The sequence below is a fragment of the Peromyscus eremicus genome, chromosome 1 (genome assembly GCF_949786415.1).
Source record: "Peromyscus eremicus chromosome 1, PerEre_H2_v1, whole genome shotgun sequence".
Classification (NCBI taxonomy): Eukaryota; Metazoa; Chordata; class Mammalia; order Rodentia; family Cricetidae; genus Peromyscus; species Peromyscus eremicus.
The window spans coordinates 199,843,824-199,867,181 of NC_081416.1; the positions used below are offsets into that span (position 1 = coordinate 199,843,824).

Here is a 23,358-nt window from a genome sequence, read left to right on the forward strand (position 1 = left end):
GCTCACCCCCCTTAGAACCCTCTCTGTGTAGGCAGCACAGAGGGATCCTTGATGTGGTAACTCTTTGGGAAGGGCTATTTTGGATTGAAAGGTTTTGAGTTCTTCCTCCAGAACACACCAAGGTTCTACAACCCCAGGAAGCAAGGGCACAATTAAGAAGATGGTTGAAGGCAAATGCTGCAGCTGCGGAGAATGGTTCAGAAGGCTTGCTGAGTCTTAAGATGGTGTATGGTCAGTCCACGTCTCATTTAGGGGAGGGATCTCAAGCCAAGGAGGACCAGGAACAGAAAGCAGAAACTGCCTTTGATGTCCCACTGAGTCCTCATCCACTGCCCCAGCTCAGGCCATGGGAAGAACTTAGATTCAAGCATGTAGTATGGAAGGCAGTCAGGATGCAGACACACAAAAGGAAATGAGCAGGAAAGGGACTGCAGCCAGCACAAGGCACAACAGAGAGCAGGATACTGCTGAGGACATCTCAGTGAAACCAGTGGACAGGCCTTAGCTGTCCCATGGGAGAGCACACTGGAAGTAACGTGCACATATTTCATCTTGTCCTGGGTCCTAGGTCAATACCCCAGCCAGCTCACCTTACACCTGTACTAGTGAAGATCCTTGCGAGAAAGGACCACAGTGGGCAAAGGGAAGGTGGATGCCAATCAGAGTCTGAGTGGCCAGTCCTGGGCATGACATGTCATGCTATCTTTGTACTCAAGGAGCTCCCAGGGATACAAGGGCGGGGAGACAAGAAACACACCCCATTAGAGTATCCATGGCTTGTTTATGATGACATTATCCTTCAGCCCATGTCCTGACAGACAGACAACCTCTGGACACAGGAGTGGGCAGAAAGCTATGTTGGCTGGGCTGGGCTGCTGTCACCAGTAGGATACAATAACAACAAACCATCCCGCTACTGGAGTCCATGGAGTCCACATGCTTGCACCTCCCACACACCAAACCTGTCTCCAAGGATGACAGAACAGAGTAGGCAGGAAAATGTGCTGCTCACATCGGGAGGCAGAAGCAAGAGGCAGGTCGCTGCTCATTCTGAGAACCTTTGGATGATTCACATTCATCACACACAGAGCCCTGTGGGGAGGAGGAAGCAGCTTTCAGTCTCTTTAAGCAGGGACATCAACTCTACCTTTGGTCTCAGCAGGCTGTGTGACCTAGTACTACTCATCCACTTCTCTAGGTGCCAGATTTCCCCAGGAGAAGTACCATTGAGGTTAAACAACCATGTCACCAAGACTGGGAGGGAGCAAGGTCCCCAGCTCAAGTTCTGCCCTGGCCACATGTACTTACCTTGCCACTCCTTGTACTATCTCATCGTTATGAATGTTGTCACTATGTGTCCAGTGCACAGAAGTCGAAGCAACCTTCTTCAGGGCCAGTATTAGATGTTCCGTCTACCAGCCCTCTCATCCTACATGATAAAGTAGATTGAACCAAAAGTTTTAAGAGCAGGTGTCTGAGGGTGGCCTGGCCAGAGCATAGAGCCTTAGTGACTGGGCACTGGTCCACATATCCTGGCTTAGCACTCATGAATCCCCAAAGACATTCTCTCAAGAGATTCCAGCTCATTAACTTGCCTCTACCTTCTCTTCTTGGTCCTGGTAGAGAAAAGTGCAAGGTGTCAACCATTCACAAGTTCTGTTAGTGTCTGAAGTGTGTAGACACCAGGGCTGGGCCAATGCTTGCCTTTTTCAAACTTCTTCCAGCGCCAGGTGGAGGAGTTCCAGGATATTCTGGCCCAGAATTTGAGTCAGCATCCCCACTAGGGAAGATAGGTGCTTAGGGTCGGGACAGGAGAGACCTTAGTCATCTTGTCCTTCTTAGATTGCAAAGACCTCCAAATGGCCTTTTCAGAAGCCAACCATCCATCAGGAGATCCTTTACATATCTCATCTGTCTATTGAGTTGTATCGTGGCCTTTGTCTTTCCTTCTCACAGCAAAGGGCTAGGGGCAGAGCACCAGTCTCCTAGTGAGAGCTGCTGTCATCCCAGTCACAGATGCCTGTGCCAGGGGGATCCTTCAATGACAACATGAATAAGAGGAATCGTGGCTTTTAGTGAGGCTTCCTGTACTAAGTGAAAGCTTTCACTTAGGATGTCATTAGCAGTTTCTCTCAGCCAGGAAGAAGCTGTGCAGTGAGTAACTTAGCCATAGCCGGGAGGGTAGGGAGTGAGAAGTAGGTGGCATGCAGAGTGGTTGCTGCCTACAATGATAGATTACAGATCACTCCTTCCGCTGGGTCCTCAGGATGGACCAACTATACTTTTACCTACCCTCTGTCTAACCCTGCACCCCTCCTTCCTCTACCGAGGCACTGTTCCCTCTAGCAGACACCTGAAAAATCTTCACGCCATTGGTGCTAATACTGGGTCACAGTGCTACACTAAGTAGATGAATTCCTGCATGCTGATTCTCAGAACTTCCAACCCCATTCTGGCCAAAAGAGCACCAATTTTATCCCACCCAATCTCTTCTTGCTCTCTTGGGGCCTCAGTCATTCTGTTGCTGTGCAGGCCAGAGGCCTTGCAGCTCCTCCCTGACTGGCTCTTCACAGCCTTCAGGAACAGATAGAGACCAAACACCCCACCTGCACCACAAACTCTGTGTAGCACTAGGCAGCAGCAGGCCCCACTGGACCTACAGGATGTGAATTGCCATGGAGGACACAACCTGGAAACACTTAGCTGTACCTCTACCCTGAGCTGCAGCCTCCTGGGAAGGCTTTTCCCTGACTGTTTTCCTTCATAGGAATGTGCATATCCCAGGGGGCTCAGACTTGCTCATAGCAGCAAGTCACCAGCACTTAGCATTGTGAGCATCCACGTGAGTGAAAGGTCTGTTCCTGTGTCACTGTGCTACATGACAGATCTTATTAGATCAGAGAGTGGGGATGTGATGCTCTCACTGAAGCCACAAATGTACATTCTGTGCTGTTCACGCTACCCTGTGGGAGGCCCCTGAAGGCACCCCAGAGACAGACAGGTATCTTGTTTCAAGCAACTAAAACTAAATGTCACACCATTCCTATAAAAACATCAAGCATGAGAGCCAAATGTAGTGGTATATTCATTCCTGTAATCCCAGCACTCAAGAGGCTGAGGCAGGAGGATTACAAATTCAAGTTGAGTTGGTCTACATTGCAACTTTGAAGCAAGCTAGGGTTACACAGTGAAATCTTGTCCCAAAACAAATAAGCAAACAACTGTGAAGAGAAAACCAAGCAGGTTCAGTTGTAAACCCCAGGGAAAGAGCTGGGGGTGGAGTGGGATAGGAGGTAGCTTCTGGCTACCTCTCCCAGCACACAGCTCTAGGAGACCAGAGTACAACTTTAGCCATGCAGTTGATTCCTTTATGCAAGTGAGAAATGAGGGCATCCAAGAAACTACATCTGAGGAAATGGGGTTCACCCCTTAATGCATTCCCAATTCAGTAGAAGCAGGAGGGTGGACCTCAAGGATGCCTTAGGAGTGACTCCATCTGTAGTTTTTGGTCCCAGCCTCGTGGAATCTGTTGGAACTTGTGTGCACGAGGAAGGGATATAGTTTCAGAAGTGAGTCAATGCCTTATGGGTTGTAAAATTGTCTTTGTGCAGGATATGACAGGAATTCTGTGTACCAAAGGGGAGGCAGGTATGGTGAGGGGTGCTAAAGGCCCACCTTAATCACATTCCCTGATAGACACATGCCAAGATGCAAACATGGTATGTCTTGGTTAATTTTTGTCAATTTGACACAACCTAGACCAACCTAGAGTCACCTAGGAAGTGGGAACCTCAATTGAAGAATTGCCTCCACCAGACTGCCCTGTGGCTATATCTTTGAGAGTTTGTCTTGATTGATGATTGATGTGGGAGGGTACAGCCCACTATGGGCAGCACGATCCCTAGGCAGATCATTCTGGGCTGTAGAAGAAAGCTAGGTGAGCTTGAGTCAGTGAGTGAACCAGGAAGCAACATCCTGCATGGTTTTTGCTTGAGTTCCTGTCTTGACACACACCTGATTGGTGTGGCTAGGGAGTTTCAAGATGAAATAAACCCTTTTCCCAGGGAGTTTCAAGATGAAATAAACCCTTTTCTTCCACTCAAAGTTGCTTTTGGTCAGGGTATTTTATTACAGCAGGAGAAAAGAAACTAGAACAGGAATTAGTACCAGAAGAAAGTGTAATGTTTCTGTGATGGAACCTGACCGTGTTGTTTTAGGGAAGGATCATGTAAGACTGGGAGTCTCAGGCTGGAAAAGTCATTGAGTTCTAGCAGAACAATGGTCTGTCATAGAGGGATCTTGGAAGATAAGAATGCAGATAGAAATGCAGACAATGGAAGCCTTGCTTGTGAAGTTTCAGAGGGACTCAAAGACTCTATCCACCAGGACCACTTGTGTGATGTATTTGAATTAAGAATTATGATTTCTGGTCAGCTGGGGCTATAGCATCAGCTGTGGTTAACAATGGCCAGCACAACTAATGTGAAACCTTTTGTGCTTCATCTGGGACAATGGATGCTGGTCAGCTAGGGCTGAAAAATCACCTGTGATTTGTAAGAGTCTACTATCATTGGGATAAAAACTTTTGTGCTTCATTGAGACAGTAGGGGAGTATTTTTTCAGGGTCAGTGCGCAAAAGCTGTGGTCTCAGGTGGGCCACAGCTATACATCAAGCTGTCAGAAGAACTCAGCAAATAATGTGTAAGGGTCTCCCACACAGTACTGGTTTTGATGGCATAAGAGACACACGACTGAGTAAGTCATGGAGAGATGCTGGGGCTTGGCCCTGTGTGGCAAGGTTAGAAGAGAAAACAGGAGAGGCCATTGGTGAAAGGGCAGCCTAGGCTATTGGAGAGACCAGGACTGTGGAACATCTACTCAAGAAAGAAGCATGTGTGAAGTGGAGCTTGCCTGAGTTTATGGGACAAGCTGTATATGCTGTATGTGGCAGAGCTGGAGACATAGGACTGCCCAAGCCCTTTGGAGCCCAGAGTGAGAATATCCACAATATTAGACATTGAGCTACACTCTTGGGCTTTGGTTTTACTTGATTGTGATTACTTTCCTTTTGGAAAAAGAGAATGTATGTAACTTGTATATGATTTCACTAGACCCCACAGTTGAGAGACTTTGGACATTTTAAGATACACTGACCTTTTAAAGTTTGGGAATTTTTAAAGACTGGGATTTTCAAAGTTGCACTGTACTTTATGTCATGATGCCCATGGTATAAAAGGCTCACTATTGCTGGGTGTGGTGCTTCATGCCTTTAATTTCAGCACTGAGGAAGCAGAGACAGGCAGATCTCTGTAAATTCAAATTCATCCTGGTCTACGTAGTGAACTTCAAGAGAACCAGAGCTACATAGCGAGACCCTGCCTCAAAACAAAACCACCACCACCACCACAACAACAAAAAGGTTGGTTGCTGAGTGACCACGAATTGAAACACCAGTTACACAGAGAAACGGGGCCTTTCTGCCTGACGTTCTAGGACATCTGGAAGGGTATGAGGCCTGAACCATCTCCCTGCCCTTTTGTCCATGGAAAATAGATACAAGTGGGTGCTGTACAGAGTAAGGCCTCCTAGTGATGTGCCTGTGAGCCCAACCAGGACCCAATGAATGTACCACTGATCTCACTTGGGAGCAGGCAGGGAAAGGTTAATTCTAACATGGGTCCATCTGCTTTATCTCTTTCCAGCTTTCTGAATATTTCCATCAATGAGCTTCAATAGCATTCCTGGGTCACGTGCCAAAAGAGAGAAAACTTTGGACTCACAACCACAGGCTTAAATGCCTAATTAAGCTCATTCTTTGAACCAAACCATATTCGAGTGCATCTGTCAGCCCTCCTTCAACTCAGCCACCGCCGCAGGGAGGTGTGATAGCAGTGATGGGGAGAGGATGTGAGGGAGCGAGGAAGCTGAGCCTGGCAGACAAACCCTCGTGCCTCTCCAGCTACTTGTGGCCTCTGGGCTGTCTGGCTAGGCTCACAGGTCTACAGATCTCCAATCGTTCCATCTCACAGTCACCAAACTTATCTATAGTACCTTCCTCCTGGAACAGGCCCACCCACCTCATTCTTGGAAGACCCAATGGCACCTGCCTCCTCAGCTGCAGCATGTGCTGCTGCCAGGCCTGCTTTATTGGGAAGGGTCCCATAGCTGAGGCCACGTCTGCCCTTCTCACCTAAACCAGATGAAGGTGATGTTCATCACAGCTGGTTACAGCAGCCACACCTCACCCAAGAATGCTGGTCACTGTCCACTTTCCAGAAGCGGGTATACTTAATGAACTAGCAGACTATGTATAACTAATTATTCCATCTCTCTCTCCTCTCGATCCTTGGCTTCACAGTCTGTGCCAGAGAGGTAGACAGCAGCTTAGTCTTCAGGGCTGATGTCACGCCCCAGAGCATCTACAATATCTTACCAGTTTGATCCACATTAATGCCACAAGAGCATTTGGAGTACACCCTAGACTGAAACTGTTGCACCCTGACTAGGAGCCCGGGGTGAGCACACAGACAGCTAACCTGAAAAGTTCTCTGGAAAGAGCATAGAGCTCTGGACAGAAGCAGGTGTCCCATCACCTCCCTGTGTAGCACTTCTTTGCCATTCCTCCATACTCATAGGCCCAGACCTCCCCACAACTTTCCAGCCCCACTTACATCTTTTCTTGTGTACTCATCTCTGGATGTGACAGATCTCCTATGCTCCACAAGCTATACCATTCCTGCACTGTGCTTCTTCCTGCCAGCCACTCTCTTCTAGAAATGCTTTCTTCTACTGCCTGGTGGCCTTCATCCCTTTGGGTCAATGCTTGAACTTCAGCTCCCTTGACACTCATCTGGCCTTCTGCTGTCCCCTGTACATCTTTTCTCATCTAGAACATGTCACAGGTTGCTGCAATTCCTTAGTGGCTTGCCTATCACTCTGGCTAGCCTGAGAGCTCTAGAAAACATGAACCTCAGCTGACCTTCTGACTCAACCCTAGTTCTGGATCAAACATAGGCTGAGTATTCCAGTGATACCCACACAGTAAATTAATGAATGAATATATAAACAAATGAATGAATGAATGAACATTAGAACCAGCCCTCACCTTTGACACCATGGACCAGGCATCCAGGTCCTATGCTCGGCCCTGTTGCCTTGGCTATGCCCATGGCATTGAGGCCAGGAAGGATCCTCAGGAATACTTCTGAGGAGGGACCAGCCACTTCTCACTACCCACTGCTCCCTTCACTTTGCTTCCCTCTTGCAAGCACATCCAAATGTCTAAATTGTTTGGGGAACAATTAGCCTAACATATGGTCTAATCACATTTTGCCTCCCAATTGGGGGAAGTGCATAGAAAACTTGGAAATTGATGACTGACAGGGCTTTCTTGAGATTCTTTTTTTTTTCTTTTTTAAATGATGTTCTTTATGAACATAAGCTGTCACCAATGGAAAAGCTCTCAGCAACATCAGACCTAACTCTCTCATCTGCCTAAGGAGGAAACTGGGGCTCAGGGAGGAGGAAAGGCCAAGCCAAGGTCCCTAGGCTTTAACCCAGACTTCTTGCCATTTGCCTCCTGCATAAGTCAGATGAGGCTTTCTTGGGGTCCTAAGAGCCAGCATGCTAGAGTTCTGCTATCTTTGGATTCTGGCACTACGAGCCTTTGTATCCTGGGGGCATGGAATGGTAGCAGAGTAGGGAACAGAGTCAGACCTTCCCAGAGACCATCTACCCACATTCCACTGAGGCATTGGCCTGGAAGACCAAGTCTCCATCACACTACCTAGTAATGTCCACAAACTACCATCCATCCTTTGACTTAAGCACACAGATGACATCCACCAGCCAGATGCTAAAAACTGCTTAGATTCAGGAGAACTCAACGTTTTGTGTCTAGAGAAGACTTCTCCTTGCTCTCTGGTCCGAAGATCTTTGCTCCTTGGTCTTGGTTTCATGTGCTTACCATTCAGCACTTTCCCAGCTCTAAAGCCCCACCTGAATATAGACTGATTTGATTACATGTCTGGACTTATTTGTGAGTATTTGTCCTTTCCCCAAATACCAAATACCAAATCCCATCCACAGGCACATCTGGCATTCTGTCTCTGTTGGAGATGCAGTGGTGGTTCATTGTTGGTGATCCATGCAGATGCTTCATGGGGCCACTGACCTTGGGCAGCCAGGACAGTGCCCTTCACTCTAGACAGCCATTCTAAATATGGAGATATGGTTTGTTTCCCACAAGAACTTAAGTATCATCATTCTTGTTTTGCATGTAACAAAAGTAAGATTCAGAAAGAAAAGACTGCAAATCCAACTGAAGGCCAGGCTAGGCCAGCCCCCTTAGCACCCCCACACCCACCCACACACATTTGCTCTGAAGATGATAGTTTCCTGCAGACTCAGAGATTGGTATCTGACTTTGAAGTGATTGAAGACAATTCTTCATTCTGTAAGTGTGGAGTCCTCCTAGAAAACAACTCTATCTGTTTCTGTGGCTCATAAAGGATAGGCACATTGCTAAAAAAAAAAAAAAATGGCATCAGACCACTATCACCGTTCCAATGTGCCAAGGATCTTATGAAGAGACCATAAAGTTCACACATGAGTCTTCATTACAAAGCCATGCTATATATAAAAATAGAAGAAGAAGGTTCCAGTAAGGACCACCCAGCCTTTGCTTTTCTGAGGGAGGACCTCGCAGAGAAAGCAAATTGCAGCTCAGTTCACTCACAGTGGGTGGCTCTGTTTGGGAGTGGGCAAGGGGCCTTTGTGGGCAGCAGAGGCTAAATGGGCATCTAGTAGGCATGCTTATCTCCCCAGAAGCCCTGCCACAAACAGCCACAACTGTCTGCTGACCAGCTGGAGAAACCACAACTCATTGGTTTCTAATTACAAGGAAATGTACAGCCTAGCCTTCCTACTCAAACCTCAAACTGTGCCCTCTGCAAGCCAGGCTGTATTGTCTTGTCACACTTAGGTGCTCCAAAATCATTGTTCAGGAGGGCCTCCTGGCTGGAGGGGTTTCAGCTTGCTTCAGTGCTAAGGGTAAAGGGAAAGGGTGCTGGTCCCTGAGCTCTAGAAAGGGGACCAATCTCTGTAGGCAAGCTAGGGGGGTGCTTATGGACACATGGGATGGTTAGGTCATTTGTCTAGAGCTCATTACTACTAACTTGGTGAGTGTTGGCTCCTTGAGGTGCAAATTACAGCTTCTGAGCTCAGGGTACATAGGCAGGATAAGCCAGCTGCCAAGGCCACGGCAATCAGTGCACAGGGACCACAAAGTACACAAGATGGAACACCCTGGGAATTAGATGGCCTCTTATAAGAGGTTACACCTGATATCTGGGTCTTGACAAATGCTTAGAAGTTTGCCTCCAAGGGTAGGATGGGAGGAAAAGTTTTAGATAGTAAGCATCAGCCTGGGTCATGGAGCTAGGAAGCCTTCAATCTCAAATGGTATCCTCAACACTGTTCTATGCAGTGTATGGAGTCACTGTTCTATGGAGTGTTTGGAACCTGAATAGAATGCCACACCACGGTTCAGCAAAGGATCTGGGGAATGGCACACAATGTTATGGTCCATTCTAGATGTTTAAACAAGATAAACCCAGAGACTTAAAAACAACAGAAAAGTATTCTTAATAGTTCTGGAGGATTCAGAAATACAAGGTCAAGAGACGCCAGTAGATTTAGTGTTAGGTGAAGTTCCCTTCATCACAGACATCTGTCTTCTCACTAGAACCACAATATCAGTGGAAAGGATGAGAGATAGCCTTAAGCCCTTCTTATGAGGTATTAGGTCAGTAGTAAAGCTCCTTGCAAAGCCTCTACCTGTACAAAATATTACCCCAGGGCTAAGATGTCAATGCATTGGCAAGGTCCTACGGTATAAATGCCTGTAATCCCAACTACTCAGTAGGTTAAGGCAAGAGGATATTAAATTCAAAGCCAACTTGGTCAGTTTAGTAAGATTGTGTGTCAAAATAAAAAGTTAAAAGGGGGCTTTAGATGGAGCTCAATGGTCAAGTGCCTGCCTAACATGTGCACAGCCATGAGTTCCATTCCTAGTACCACAAGAATTGGGAAGGGATGGGGATGTAGCCTAGCAGGACCATACTTTCCTAGCATATGTGAAGCCCTGGGCCTCATGCCAAGTACTGAAGAAAGAGAAGGGAAGGGAAGGAGTGAGGGAGCATGGGATTTGGAGTAATGTACAAGTACTCAGACAGAAGGGCAAGGGGATTGAAACTTGCCAAGAAGAAAATCAGAGAAAGGAAGGTCTCTTGATCCTTGATCCTTGATCCTTGATCCCGAGGTCCTTGAAATTTTCTGTGCCCTCTGGATAGTTATAATGTTGACATTCCACCATCATTTCTGCTTTCTTTGATTTTAATCCCCAATTGAGAAAATAACCCAGAGAACAAATGTGGGCCATATAGAGTAAGCAGGTGCTAGACCCTAGGCAAAACTCTGTAGACTGTGGCATCTAACCTTCCCATATTCCCAGGGCACATTCTCTGTGTAAATCCCCACCTACTAAGCAAGATGAGCCCTCTAAACCACATGCACATTGGACTATACTCTAGGCTCCCTCCAAAAGCCATAAGCATTGATCACCCAGACTACAAGAGAAATACACATGAGGAAGAGTAAGAGAGGGCCACATGTCACCTTAAAGAGTAGTATAGCATTAGCTGTTATTAGACAATGATAAGCATAGTGGAAGGAAACATACCATGAAAAAGTATGTGACCCAGACTCAGATTTTGTGATCAGAACTCAAATCATTGTGATCTCATCATTCAGAAGGGTGAGCTAATAGGACCACAAGTTCTAGGCCTGAGTTATATTTGAAGACTCTGTCACAAACAAACAAGCTAGGACATGTCAGTCCAATCACAGGGACTGAAGGTTGACTGTCTATGAATGTAACGGTGATGATGGATATTACCTGTAGGAGGTCTGTGAGCAAGAAGTCATCTAACAAGAACAAATAACAGGAGAAATTAACCTAATCATGGCACAATCAGAAAACTAGCAGCAATTCATAAATGGGGTGGGAGAAAGCAAGTTCTAAGTTCAGTTCAGTTCTAAATATGACTTTTTTCCTGGATCCCAAGCTAAATATGATTAAAATCACTCCAGGGGTGTTGGAACTCTAAGACTCTGGTAGTTGCAAACCCAGAGTCTCTGCTTTTTCTCTGCAAGCTCAATCTTCTCCAGGTGCCAGATTGTGTGACTGTGGATTCACCAGCTCTAAAGGTAACAGGCAAAAAGAAGCACTTTCAAAGTTGTGAGGAGTGGTCTCACACACATTCACACATATATGTGTACACATACACACATACACACATACTCAGTGATGCACATCATCTGCTCTTAGTTGAGACAACAAAGAGCCAGCATGAAATGCAGCCAGCAGATGGGAGCCCACTGAAATGCCAGCCAGAAGAAATAGCCTTATGGCTCAAAAACAAAATTTTAGTTTATCAAAAATCCCTCCTTCTTCTCCTTCCTCAGAGAAAATTCCTGTGGAGGCCCCTAGCACCTTGGCAATCTGAGCTGAGCTATTTATTCTGGACCACCACCCCATTGTGCATGTTAAGTACAAAATGAAAAAAATGCCTCAAATTGGGAAATGGGGCTGCGGTCCCAGATGGTGCCTGAACATGCATAAATTTGGTTGCTGGGCGAACAGATGGAAACTTGAAGGGAAATTAAAAAAAAAAAAAAAAAAGATCACGTTCATCCACCAGACCACTCCCAGGCTGCAGAAGCAGGGTTGCCACTTAGCTGACAGGGGGCATGATCTTCAATCCTGTGGGATGGATAGTGTTCAATGGTGAGACCAGCCTGAGTTTCAGTCCTGTTTTAGCCACTTAGCAACTGGAAGGAGCTATCCTGGTACTTCACCTGTTTCCTCCTTTTGAGCAAGGAGATAATGAGGGCCTTGAAGGACTGGCATGGGAGTTAATGAAGTAGCCTGCACATTGCAGAACGCAACACAGCACAGAGGTGTAATGCATGGTCATCTTCTAGAAGATCCTAATGTGCCCAGTAAAACTCAGAGGAGCCTGGATCGGATGCTGGGGTACCACAGAAACTTCCAGTAACTGGTCCCACAAAAAAGAGACTGGAGAGAAAGAAATATAACTTTCTTCCCAGAAGATTCTTGGAGTATAGTATAGACAAGGCTTGCAAGGGAATGATGGCTAATCCTGCTTTTTGGATTGATTGGATTGAGAAGTGCCTAGGAGGCCAGTAAGGAACATTTCTAGGTATGTCTGTTGAAGTATATCCAGAGACAATAAATGAAGAATGTGTTTTAGTTGCTTTTCTATTGCTGTGATAAAACATCATGACCAAGGCAACTTTAAAAAGAGCGTTTAATTTTGCTTACAGTTTCCAAGGGTTAGGGTCCATGATGGCTGGACAGAGAAAGTAGTTTAGAGCTTACAGCTTGATAAGAAAGCAAGAGACCAAGACAACAAGTCACACTGAGAATCACTTGAGTCTTTTGAAACCTCAAATCCCACCTCCAGTGACACACTTCCTTCAACAAGGACACAGCCCCTAACCCCTTCCACAATAGTTCCACCAACTGGGGACCAAGTATTCAAACATATGAGCTTATAGGAGCTGTGTTAGTTAAGATTACTATGGATGTGATGAAACATCAAGACCAAAGAAACTTGGAGAGGAAAGGTTTTATTTCAGCTTATACTTCTAGGTAACAGTCCATCATGAAGGGAAGTCAGGGCAGAAACTCAGAGGAGGAACCTGAAGGCAAGAGCTGATGCAGAGGCCATGGAGGAGTGTTGCTTCCTGGCTTGCTTCACATGGCTTGCTCAGCCTTCTTTCTTATACAACCCATGCCCAGCAGCCCAGAGATGACACTATCCACAATGGGCTGGGTCCTTCTCCATCAATCACTAAGAAAATGCCTAACAGCCAGATCTTATGGGGCCATTTTCTCAGTTGAGGTTCCTTCCTTTTGTATCACTTTTGTTTGTGTCCAGTTGACATAAAACTGGCCAGGACAAAAGGCATTCTCATTCAAACCACCACAGAGTGAAATATCTCCACCCTCACTGCAAATATGGGTGACACCATCTCAGAGTTTGGAGGTCCAGATGAAATGAGAAAAAAAAAGAAATAAGCTTGAAGTTGAGTCATTCTCTTTCTGCTTCCTGTCTAAACGTCTCTGCCCCATCATGCCTTCTCAACCATGGTTGTCAACCTCCTTAAAACCATGAGCCAAATTAAGTTTCTTGGCTCTTACATTTTTCCTCAAGCATTTTGTCAAAGTGACAAGTCCAACACAGCCATGATGCTCACAGGAAGCCAGCAGAAAATCAGGCCTGCAAGACTGCATCATGAAAGGATCTATAGACAGTTCTCATAGGACAGCTCACAGGGAAGACCCTGCCCACAGTACCTAGTGATTCTCATGAAGAAGCCAGCGGGAGGCTCTGTCCATGGTACCAATGGTACCAATGAGTCTCATGATCACACAGGACAGAGGTTTCAGTGCATAGTAAGAAACCAGAAGAAAATGAAGTTGGGGTCAGGGGTGAGGAGATGGTTCACTTAGGGATAGCACTAACTGTGCAAGTAAGAAGACCTGAGTTCCAATCCTCTTCTCCCACATAAAAGCCAGGCATGGCTACCTATCCCTGTAATCCCATCATTGTAGTATGGAGATATCCAGATCCCTGAAGATCATTGCCAGCAAACCTAGCCAAAATGGCAAGCTTATGGTGGTTTCTGTGGTAGCTTCAAAAACCTATCTTGAAAAATAAAAATAACAGAGAACATCTGATGACATCCTCTGGCCTTTGTGTGCAGACACATGGACACAAGCACACATACCCACCTTCTTCTCTTGCTCCTCGTCTTCCTCCTCCTCCTCCTCCTTCTTCTGCCCCCTCCCTTCTCTTGGGAACAATGATACCATAATGGACATTACCCCTTGTCAATTTTATCCTTTGTCTCTAGCCATCCAGAAGATACCAGCAGCAGGTGGGACTTGCTGGTATTGACCCCCACTTCTTCAGCCCCCATGTCAATTGCTCAATGCTCTGAAACTCAATACTACTGTCTGGGAAAGCCTCCTAGCCATTCTGGCTTATGTCCATTGTGAAATTGCAAGAATGTTAAAATTACCAGTGAGCACCACCAAAACAATGCTCTCCCCCTTTGCCTCAAGTGATCAATGTTGACACAAGCATTACACAAGGCTTCAAAGGATATTCTAGAGAAAAGAACCTAGATTCTCACAGCACATTCCCTCCTATTCCTTACTCCCTTCTGGGTGCCACCCTTACATCTCCAAACCCAGTCACCTGCACACATGGCACTGCTTAGATTGCAAAAGACCCTATTCCCAAAAGTGTTAGGGGGCACAATTTAATTGTAATAGAGCTGATTTCCCCAGGATTGACATGATATCATCATTATGGAACAGAGCAGCTCTGATGACCTACAGGAGAACCTGGCCTGTAGTCATGGCAACAAAATAAACAGAACTATACAGTAGATAGCTGGGCCTATGATGATAGCACTATTCAACAATCCATGTTGGAAAGGAAGAGAGTCATGATACCCTCACAAGACTTTGAGATTCACTCACCTCCTCACAAATGTGTGTGGCTTATGAAAGAGGTAGAATTGACTGGCATGGGAATTTGTGGTGGTGCAACTGCCCATGGGCCACCCATGTGTCTGCAAGTAACCCCATCAAACCTACTTACTCACAAAGCTGAACTTGACTCTTCCTTTGGTCTTTCAGTCCCTTCCCTGTTTGAAATAAATAGATGTTTCTTTGTGTTTTCCCCCAGGAACATCATAAAACAGGTATACAACATATGATAAGCAGCTTTCCTTAATCTTCCTGGCTTATAAAGCCTTCTTTGTTCTCACAGAGTGCCATTCAGGAGGATGAAAGCCACAAATGTGCTGGTCAGGGCTGCACCCAGGGCAGGTGTACGCCTAGCCTGGAACCTGAGCCAGAAAGTGGTCTGAGAGCAAGAAGGAGCCAGGAGAGGAGCCACCAGCACAGGCTGAGACATGCTACAGGCCCATTGTAATTACTTGCGAATGCACAGGCCACTCAGGTGGAACTGCAGAGACTGGGTGACAAGGGGTGAGCCAGAGTTGCCATTCTTAGGCCTGGGCACACAGTTCCTCCTACCACAGCTGGCTGGCTGGCTTGTATCCTTCATATTTAAAGGGATGCCTAGCTAGTCCTGACTGAGATTTGTAAAATGGACCATACCAAGCCCCTCACTCCACTTCCTATCCACATGGGGAAAAAGACATGCCAGGTGATCTGCAGCATCTGTTTCAGACAAGGTTGAGGGACTGGCAGTGTCCCCTCAGAAGGATGTAGGACTGTGGCCTTAGAGTCATGTCAGACATTACTCTGTGGAATAAAACTGCCTGTTTGGCCAAGGGAAGAAGCCCTGTCTACTGCCTGCTCTCCTGGTCCCCAGAGATCATCAGTCATGCACCCAAGCCTTCAAGAAAGGTGTCAACATTGTCCCTCAAAGCTTTTAGTAAATGGGAGGCTCTAACTCTTGTTTAAACCATGGGGTAGGGAGACCTTTTAGCATCATCTTCCACAGAGTCCCCCTCTACTTGGCCAGGTTTCACTTGGAGAAACCAATTGGTCAGGTAGTCATGAAACTGCCTGTGAAGTCTTTTCAGGGTGGTGAAACACTGAGCTACAAGAGTCAGGCCTGAACTTGGGAGTTTGGGAGCTTGAGAGCTTGGGAGCTCAGGGCTGGGCCAGGCTTTTTCTGTGGCACACAGGAGAAGGAACAGGTGATTTCCATGCAGACCAGTTTCCCCCAGGGCCAGTTCTGAGAGAGCTATCTCTAGCATCCCTTCTCCTCATCAGATCCTGACAGAAAGGAAAGGGACCCAAGTGTCCCCATTACAATGGCATACAAGATGTAGACAGCAGTAACCAGAGGTTCTGTGAGCCTCCTTGAGAAGCTGTGAGGTGCTGAGGTGATCAAGTGGACTGTCTTCTCGTCCATGGTATCTCCACCAGCCAGTGTGATGGGCTCACTGCCTCGCTGCCGGACACATGGCAGGAGGTCAGAATAGGTTGATTTGGTGGTCAGTGTGTGCCTGTTGGGAAGTTTTCCTATTTGCCACCACAGAAAGCTGCCACAGATAGACCTGTCAGCCATCCTTGCTGGAAGAGAAACCAGGATATAAGAAACCTACTGTGGTGTTGGATTGAGTACTCACTCCAAGCCAGCTGGTAAACAGCAAACATCAAATATCTTTCCTTCCAATCATACTAAAAGGCAGCTAGAGTCCTCCATGCTTACTTTTGACATTTCATTTTCTAATCCAACAAATCACCCATTGTCCTCTCCTATCCATTCCTCTCTTCTGTGCTCCTCTTCTACCTTCTTCTCCTCTCTCTCTCTCTCTCTCTCTCTCTCTCTCTCTCTCTCTCTCTCTCTCTCTCTCTCTCTCTCTCTCTCTCTGCCAGATAGAGGACCTGGCCTGCATCTAGTCTCTCTCAGGGCATTGCAGCTGTGAATCTTGGAGGTCCCATGTGTGGCAGGACAGTAGGCTGCCTGCCTATGTTCCTGGCCAAAGCTCCACTCAGACCCTGATTCTTAGAGCCTGTTCACACTCCTCAGCTCTCCAAAGATGACAGTTAATGAATGGTTCCCCCTATAATGCTTTGATCAGTAAAAGTCCCAGACAACATGCACCAAAATAGCAGACAAAAACAGAATCTTACTATTGTAAGGGCCAGTGGCAGCCCATAGTGACATTCTTGACCTGTCCTGGCCAGGACCAGAGCAGGTGCTGGGCACAACCTTGGGTCTATGATCAAAACTGGCCTTAGGGTGATTTCTAAGCACCATGGAAGGCAGGTGCACTGGTGAGGGTTACTATGTTCTTTCTGAACACACCTGTGTTTTCTCCCTGCCTGGGCCTCCCCACTTCCTCTGGGATACAAACAAAACAGAAACTTATCTGTGGCCTGTCCAGTCACTTCCCTTTCAGCAGTAGCCCATTTCTTGAGAAACACGCCCACACTCATACCTTCTCATATATGTGTATACACACATGTTCTCTCTTGAGATGTATACAGAAATGAATACGCATGTACTCAGGGATACCGTGACATCACAAGCACACATGCACACACACACACACACACACACACACACACACACATTCACTCACACACATACCCCAGATCTTGTCTTCTCAGTCTTTTAAGTTCCCAGATAAAAGGAAGATGGAATGGTCAGGCTGAGGCCTCAGATGCCAAGTCCTAGCCCTGGATCCAGCTTTTATGACCAAGTTATAAACCTCTGGTCACAAGGTTGATGGTTGAAGTTCCTATACAATCTCAGTAGCAGCAGACATGCAGCCGACAGCAGGAGGGGCTAAGGCCAGGCACTGGGGCTCATCTGCCAACTCATCCCTCACAGGAGCCTGGCAGCAGGGGACAGTATTCACAGCCCTAGTGATTTTCTATCACTGTGGAAAACCTACCACATACTCTTCTAATATCTGCTCTTGGTTTCCTATCAAATTTATGAGTTTCCATCCATAATTTATGGATTTTGCTTTCTACCCAAGGTCTCCTAAATGGAGGAAGGATTAGCAGTGTCTGGCTTCCTTGTGGCTGGGGCCTCATGTGGCCCCCACCCTGCTTTTTATAAATCCTCAAGTTTCAGATTCTCCCAGAAGCAGAGATGCTAGATTTGCTAAGAAGGTGGTAGCAGAAAGCCTCTATCCCTCTTCTGAGAAAATTTGGGGTTCCCTAGTCCCCAGAAATACTGATGTGGAGCTGAGAATCATCTGTGAAGCAAGGGAAGCCTTGGCCAAGTGTAGTTGAGAAGCGTCTTCTCTGGTCTGGCCTCAGGAGAACCACTTATAGGCCTCCCTGTAGTGGTACAGGTGAGGCAGCTGCCTGAGCCTGGGTTGAGAGAGCCGAAAGACAAGTGGAGGGCAGAGCTGCAGGGTGAGGGTCTGACAAGGACCAGCTGGAGCTTGGTGTCATCGTGATGGGTAAGTCTTGCCCTTATAGCTACTCATTGTCAGGCACAGAGAGATGCAGAATATTCCAGCACTTTGCTGGGACTGAGCTGTGCACTCCCTGGTGCAGGTGTGGGGAGGGGTCTGTGGTGCATGTGGGAAAGCTACTTATGAGAGCTCCTTTGGCCCCAGTTCAGTTTGGGCCAAGGTGTATTCGCTCCAATCTCCCACTTGGAAGGAAGCCCATAAGCCTGGCCAGTTAAGGCCAGAGCTGACCACTTGCTTGAGGGGACCCACTGCCTCCAGGCCCTCCAGCCAGTGGCCTTGTCCCAGGGCACACTCCATCTACACAACTACCAACCATGAAGGAAACCTTTCAGACAGCCCACTAGCACTGCTGTCCTACAGCCCACCAACAACCTTGTGGCCTTGTGTCCCTTTAGAATAGGAGTCCCAGGCCAGTAGCAGGGAGTTAGATCCAGCTTGTTGTGTGGTCTTTATCCATTTTTATTTTTAATTATTTAAGTCTTCATTTGTATGAGAAAAGCCCACCTTCTGTGTTCTGAGGGCAGAACCATTATTATTCCACAGACAGGTCATGCCTAGGAAATAGCCTGCAGACAGAGGAGGTATGGCCTTCAGAGGTCTGCAGAGGAGCAACTTTAGCTAGCAGACTGCTTGACCTCCCATTCTGTCTCTACATCAGGCACTGCTGTGAAGCTTTGTTGCCTCCTGTTTCTCAACTAAGCACACTGGGATTTGGAAACCGGGTGCTGCTTCTGAGGGCAACTGGGATTGGGACACCAACTTCTGAACACGACACACACCTCAGTCTTGAGACAAGTCCAGTCTTTTGACCTTACTGGATAGAATATCGCTGTGGCTTGCTGGTTCATGAGGCTGGGAACCATATCTCTCTGTATGTCCCAGGGAAAAGGGTGCTGGGGAGAGATGGCCAGGCATGGCCACCTATGAATGAGAATTTCTTTGTCTGGGATTCAGGGCCTCACTCAAGGGCTAGATCTGAGGCTCTTTATAGAAACAGCTTGTCATCCTAAGAATACTTTGGAGAAGAATGATTCCTCAACTCTAACATTACATAAATCGCCATATTCTGGCATGAAAAAAGTAAGGCAAGGTTTAAGAGGCAAGGTCTACTTTGGTCAGGTTGGAAGAGGCAAGGCTGGGCTTAAACAAGGCTGCAGTGGGAGGGAGATGAGCCATCACAGCCCCAGGGGCTCCTAACTAACTCTACCTGACACTCATTGGTAAGGGAAATGACAGATGGCAAGGATTTGTCAGAGTCACCACCCATAGGTACACATAGTTCTGGGCAGGCTCACTCTCCTGGTTGTCTGGCCAGCACCTCCTCATGATCTTCCTGTACCCTAACGATTCTCCGGGTGACTCAATACACCAAAAACAAGTGAGCTTAAACAACAAGCAGAAATCTAAGGCCAAGGTGCCTTCAACAGCAGCTCGTGAAGGCTCCTTCCTGGGCTGCAGAGAGCCAGCTTTTCTCTGAATCCTTCCATGGAAGGAAAAGAGGGGGAGCTGAGTTCTCCTTGATAAAAGCACTAATCTTACTCATGGGGGCCCCACCACTGCAACCTAATCACCTCTCAAAGGCTCCACCTCCTACTACCATCATGTTGAGGGCTAGGATTTTGACATACAAATTTGGAAGGTACAAACATTCAACCAATAATATCATCTAAGAGGGACAAATGATGAATCAGAGATAATTTTAGAGTCCTTCTGTGAGTTGTGAGCCCCTAGACCCTGGTGTTCATAGATCTATGATTATCCCCCTGTCTATTACAGAGGCAAAGGTAGTTGGGCTCCCTAAAAAGTCACCAGGTCCTACATCCCTCATCCCTGCTATGCAATACCCAATGTCAAGTGCTAGGTACCTTAGTTCAGTCTGAGTAGCTGCTCCTCTACATTTACACTCTAATTACCAGACTGCTCTCCAAGGGAATGCCTTGGATCTTACAAAGGGCACTCCCATCATGATGTATTGTGGAGAACAGGAGGTCGGAGTGATTACAGATTACAGAGGTGTGGTTACACACACCTCTAACCCCAGCACTTGAGAGACAGAGGCAGCAGAATCTCTGTGAGCTGGAAGCCAAACTGGCATACATAGTGAATTTTAGGCCACCTAGGGCTACATAATGAGACCCAGTCTCAAAAAGCATAAAATAAGTAAGTCTTGGTAAATTGATTAGTTAGTGTATTTGAATGTTTTTCACATTCATAAAAAACTGACACCTCAGTAGGATTTTGACAGACTGAGTCCAGTTTGCCTGAGACTATCTAGGAGATGGGGCCAGTGTGGGTCAGGGCTTCCAGGTGGAAAACCCATCTGCATCTGCTCCTGAGGTGGAGACTGAAGTTGGCCTTTGATGAGAAGCCCAGTGTCTACTCCTGCATGGCATAGCAAGGTCCCAGAAACCTGATTGGGGCAAGTGAGGGAATGAAGAAAGGACAAACACATAGACACCTGTGCAGGAAAGCTGGAGTTGTGTAGGCTGTGTTCTCTCCGACAAAGGCCACCAACTAGGAAACAACCCAGAACCTCAACACAGTGTAAGGAGGAGGCGTTAGCTAGCCCAACCAGAAGTCTCCCTAGGGGAGCAGTCTCAGGTTACAGTCACCAGAGTGGAGAAGGCTGGAGTTGTGAGGTTTTGCACACATTGGCCAATCCTTCTCAAACCCTTGTGATTACATACACTCTCAACATTCACGCTCAGACAAGAGGAAGGCTTTGCCATCCCTGTGAGCCACTCCCATGGGTCTGAGACATTGCAGTCCTTAAAATGACCATGGCCATGTCAAACAATATTCACTCAAGACTTCATCCCGTCTTTACACACTGATCCAGATGGCCTGTCCTGCCAGAGCTACCAGCAATGGAGTTGTCTACAGTCCAGTCCCCATGGTACTCACTCTGTCCTCTCTGGGTTCACTGGTGCTCCTTGACACAGTAGTGACACTTGTTATCTTCAAGTGCTCTGCTGACTTTTCACTTACATCTAAGCTGGCTTTCCAGAAATCATGCCCCAGCTCACACAGCCAGGGAACGATTAGCCAGGCCTAGCAAGGAAGCCAGTTACAAGCATTCAGCATGTAAAGCAGCTTTTCCTGGAACACCTCAGAGTCTCCCTTCATCCTCCCTCCTGGACTTCTGTGATACCTCCACTTCTCCCAGGTCTCCTGATGCTGTACCCCCTCCTGCCAGAATGCAAAGCCAGCTACTGCTCACAAGCCTCTCATAGCCTTAATAGCTCTGCCTGCAGAAAGAAAGCAAACTGATGGCCCTGTGCATCACTTTTATGATGCCTATGAGAGAGCTATAATTAATTTCCCAAATGCACACAGGACTCAGGGGATGGCCTGGGTGCTATTCACAGATTGCTCGATCGAGTAGCAGCTTTAGGCAAATGAGTCTGAGTAGCATTGCTTTGCTAAGTACTGCCTGGTGCACATTGGTCCCGATGATGGCATCTCTAAAGCAATTTCAGAAGCAGATTAGAGAAGTAACATTTTTAATCTTTAACAAAAAACAATGCTGTGTACTGTTGATTTTTTTTTTCTTTTCGTTTTTGCCTCTGCTTCCTAGAGTCACGGCAAAATGTGGCTCAAAATAAAACAACAGTATGAATCATTGAGTAAATACCTTCAGTATCCCTAATTGCTTAGCTGCCTGTGTAGTCCCTGACACAAGGGGACAAAAAGGGGGTCACCTATTGACATGTTCCCAGGCATACTGAAGACTACCACTATCAGGACCTGAGATCAGTATCCTGGGTTCTTTGCTGGAGGTAAATCTCTCTTAGAATGCAAACACTCTGGGGTTAGTGGCTATTTTCACACAAAACACAGTAATTGAACTTCATAGAGAAGTCTCAAGACAGAGATCCAAAAGACACACTGACAATGAGAAAGGGGGAAAACAGGGAAGCAGCGCTGTTTGACAAGCCAGGTGGGGCAGGCACAGCAGGTGTGTCACAGTTAGCATCACTTATCCACTCAGCACAAGCCTAGAGTCACTTGGGAAGAAGGAACCTCAGCTGAAGAACTCTCTCAGTCAGACTGGCCTGTGGCTATGGCTGTGAGACATTATCTTAATGTCTACTTAATGCCACTGTGGGTGGCATCATCCCTAAACAGATAAGCCCGGGCTGCATAGGAAAGCTAGCTGAGCAAGCACTCCTCCATGGCTTCTACTTCAAGTTCTTGTCCTGCTGGAGCTCCTATCCTGCCTTGAGTTCCTGCCTTGGCTTCCCTTGACAATGGACTGTAAGCTGTAAGAGAAAATAAACCCCTTCCTTCCCTGATGCTTTTGGTCATGATGTTTATCATGGCAACAGAAAGCAAATCAGAACAAGATGCTTGGAGGACAGATATTGAGCCAACAGAGGGCAGAGCAGCAAGAGCAGGAAATGGGAAGCCCTGACACTGGCCTGCCCATCTTCCTCACTGGGCACTTGTGTTTGGCCAATGCCAGTACCAACATGTCGTTCTAAGAGCAGTGTCTCATCACAGGTGCTTAGTACGCTGGTGCAGAGAGCAAAACAGCACCGAGGGAGTCTGCATTTAACACAGCCAGCAGAAGCCATCATCTGAAAACGAGCAGGAGCTGCTGTGGCAATACTCAGCTTCCTGAACCTCCAGCCATTCAGGCATGTGCTAGAGTAACTCCCTCCCCAGGGTGCCTCATCAGGATACCCACAGCAGTAACCTGGAATCTCACTGGCTTTCTTCCCACCACTCTCTCACTTCTGCCTCTCCCTGCTTACTGACATCAACTCTGAAGCTAACTCCCTGAATGGAGAGTGTCTTCCCTGGGTCTTCTAACAGAACAGCTCTCCCTGGCCTGTCTTGAGTCACATGCTGTTACAGGGGTCAGAGAGTTAAAATATTAATTGGCTAGGTCTGGACCACATGCCTACACTCTGGACCCAAACAGAAATGCCAGACACAAGCCAGCTGAAGGAAAAGGAAGGATTTCCCAGAGGAATCAGTGCCGTTGCCTGGGGAGAAAGTGTTGGTGATCAGGTCAAGCAGATAGCAGTTGCACTGGGAGGGTAGGAATGAATTCGCAATGCCAAGTTCAGAGAGCATTCTAGCAGAAATGCATGTAAGCACAGAGCCTAGGAGCCTGCATAGAGTTGGGTGGCACAGGGTGTCTGAAGAAGTCATCATGGAGTAAGGCCACTTCTGTTACATGTGAGCTGAGGTATAAGATTCTGGGAATTTCAACCCATTATCCTAAAGTGCAGCTGGGCCTTCCCTAGAAGGCCAAAGTGGTTCCCCCATCTCACC

The 23,358-nt window shown here is 47.0% G+C and overlaps 1 long non-coding RNA gene across 2 annotated transcripts in view; it reads right to left on the reverse strand.

Moving 5' to 3' along the window:
- LOC131902767 (uncharacterized) overlaps positions 1 to 10,795 on the reverse strand; it is a 46,456-nt gene extending 35,661 nt beyond the window's left edge. Inside the window, exons 1-3 of one of the 2 annotated variants that reach the window (XR_009377104.1) lie at positions 10,742 to 10,777; positions 1,309 to 1,429; positions 1,013 to 1,092 (exon numbers count right to left, since the gene is read on the reverse strand). This is a non-coding gene — a long non-coding RNA (uncharacterized LOC131902767). Of the gene's footprint in view, positions 1 to 1,012; positions 1,093 to 1,308; positions 1,430 to 10,741 lie in introns of both variants that reach the window. The other variant, XR_009377105.1, reaches the window with a different exon arrangement.
- Between the last annotated feature and the right edge of the window lie 12,563 nt (positions 10,796 to 23,358).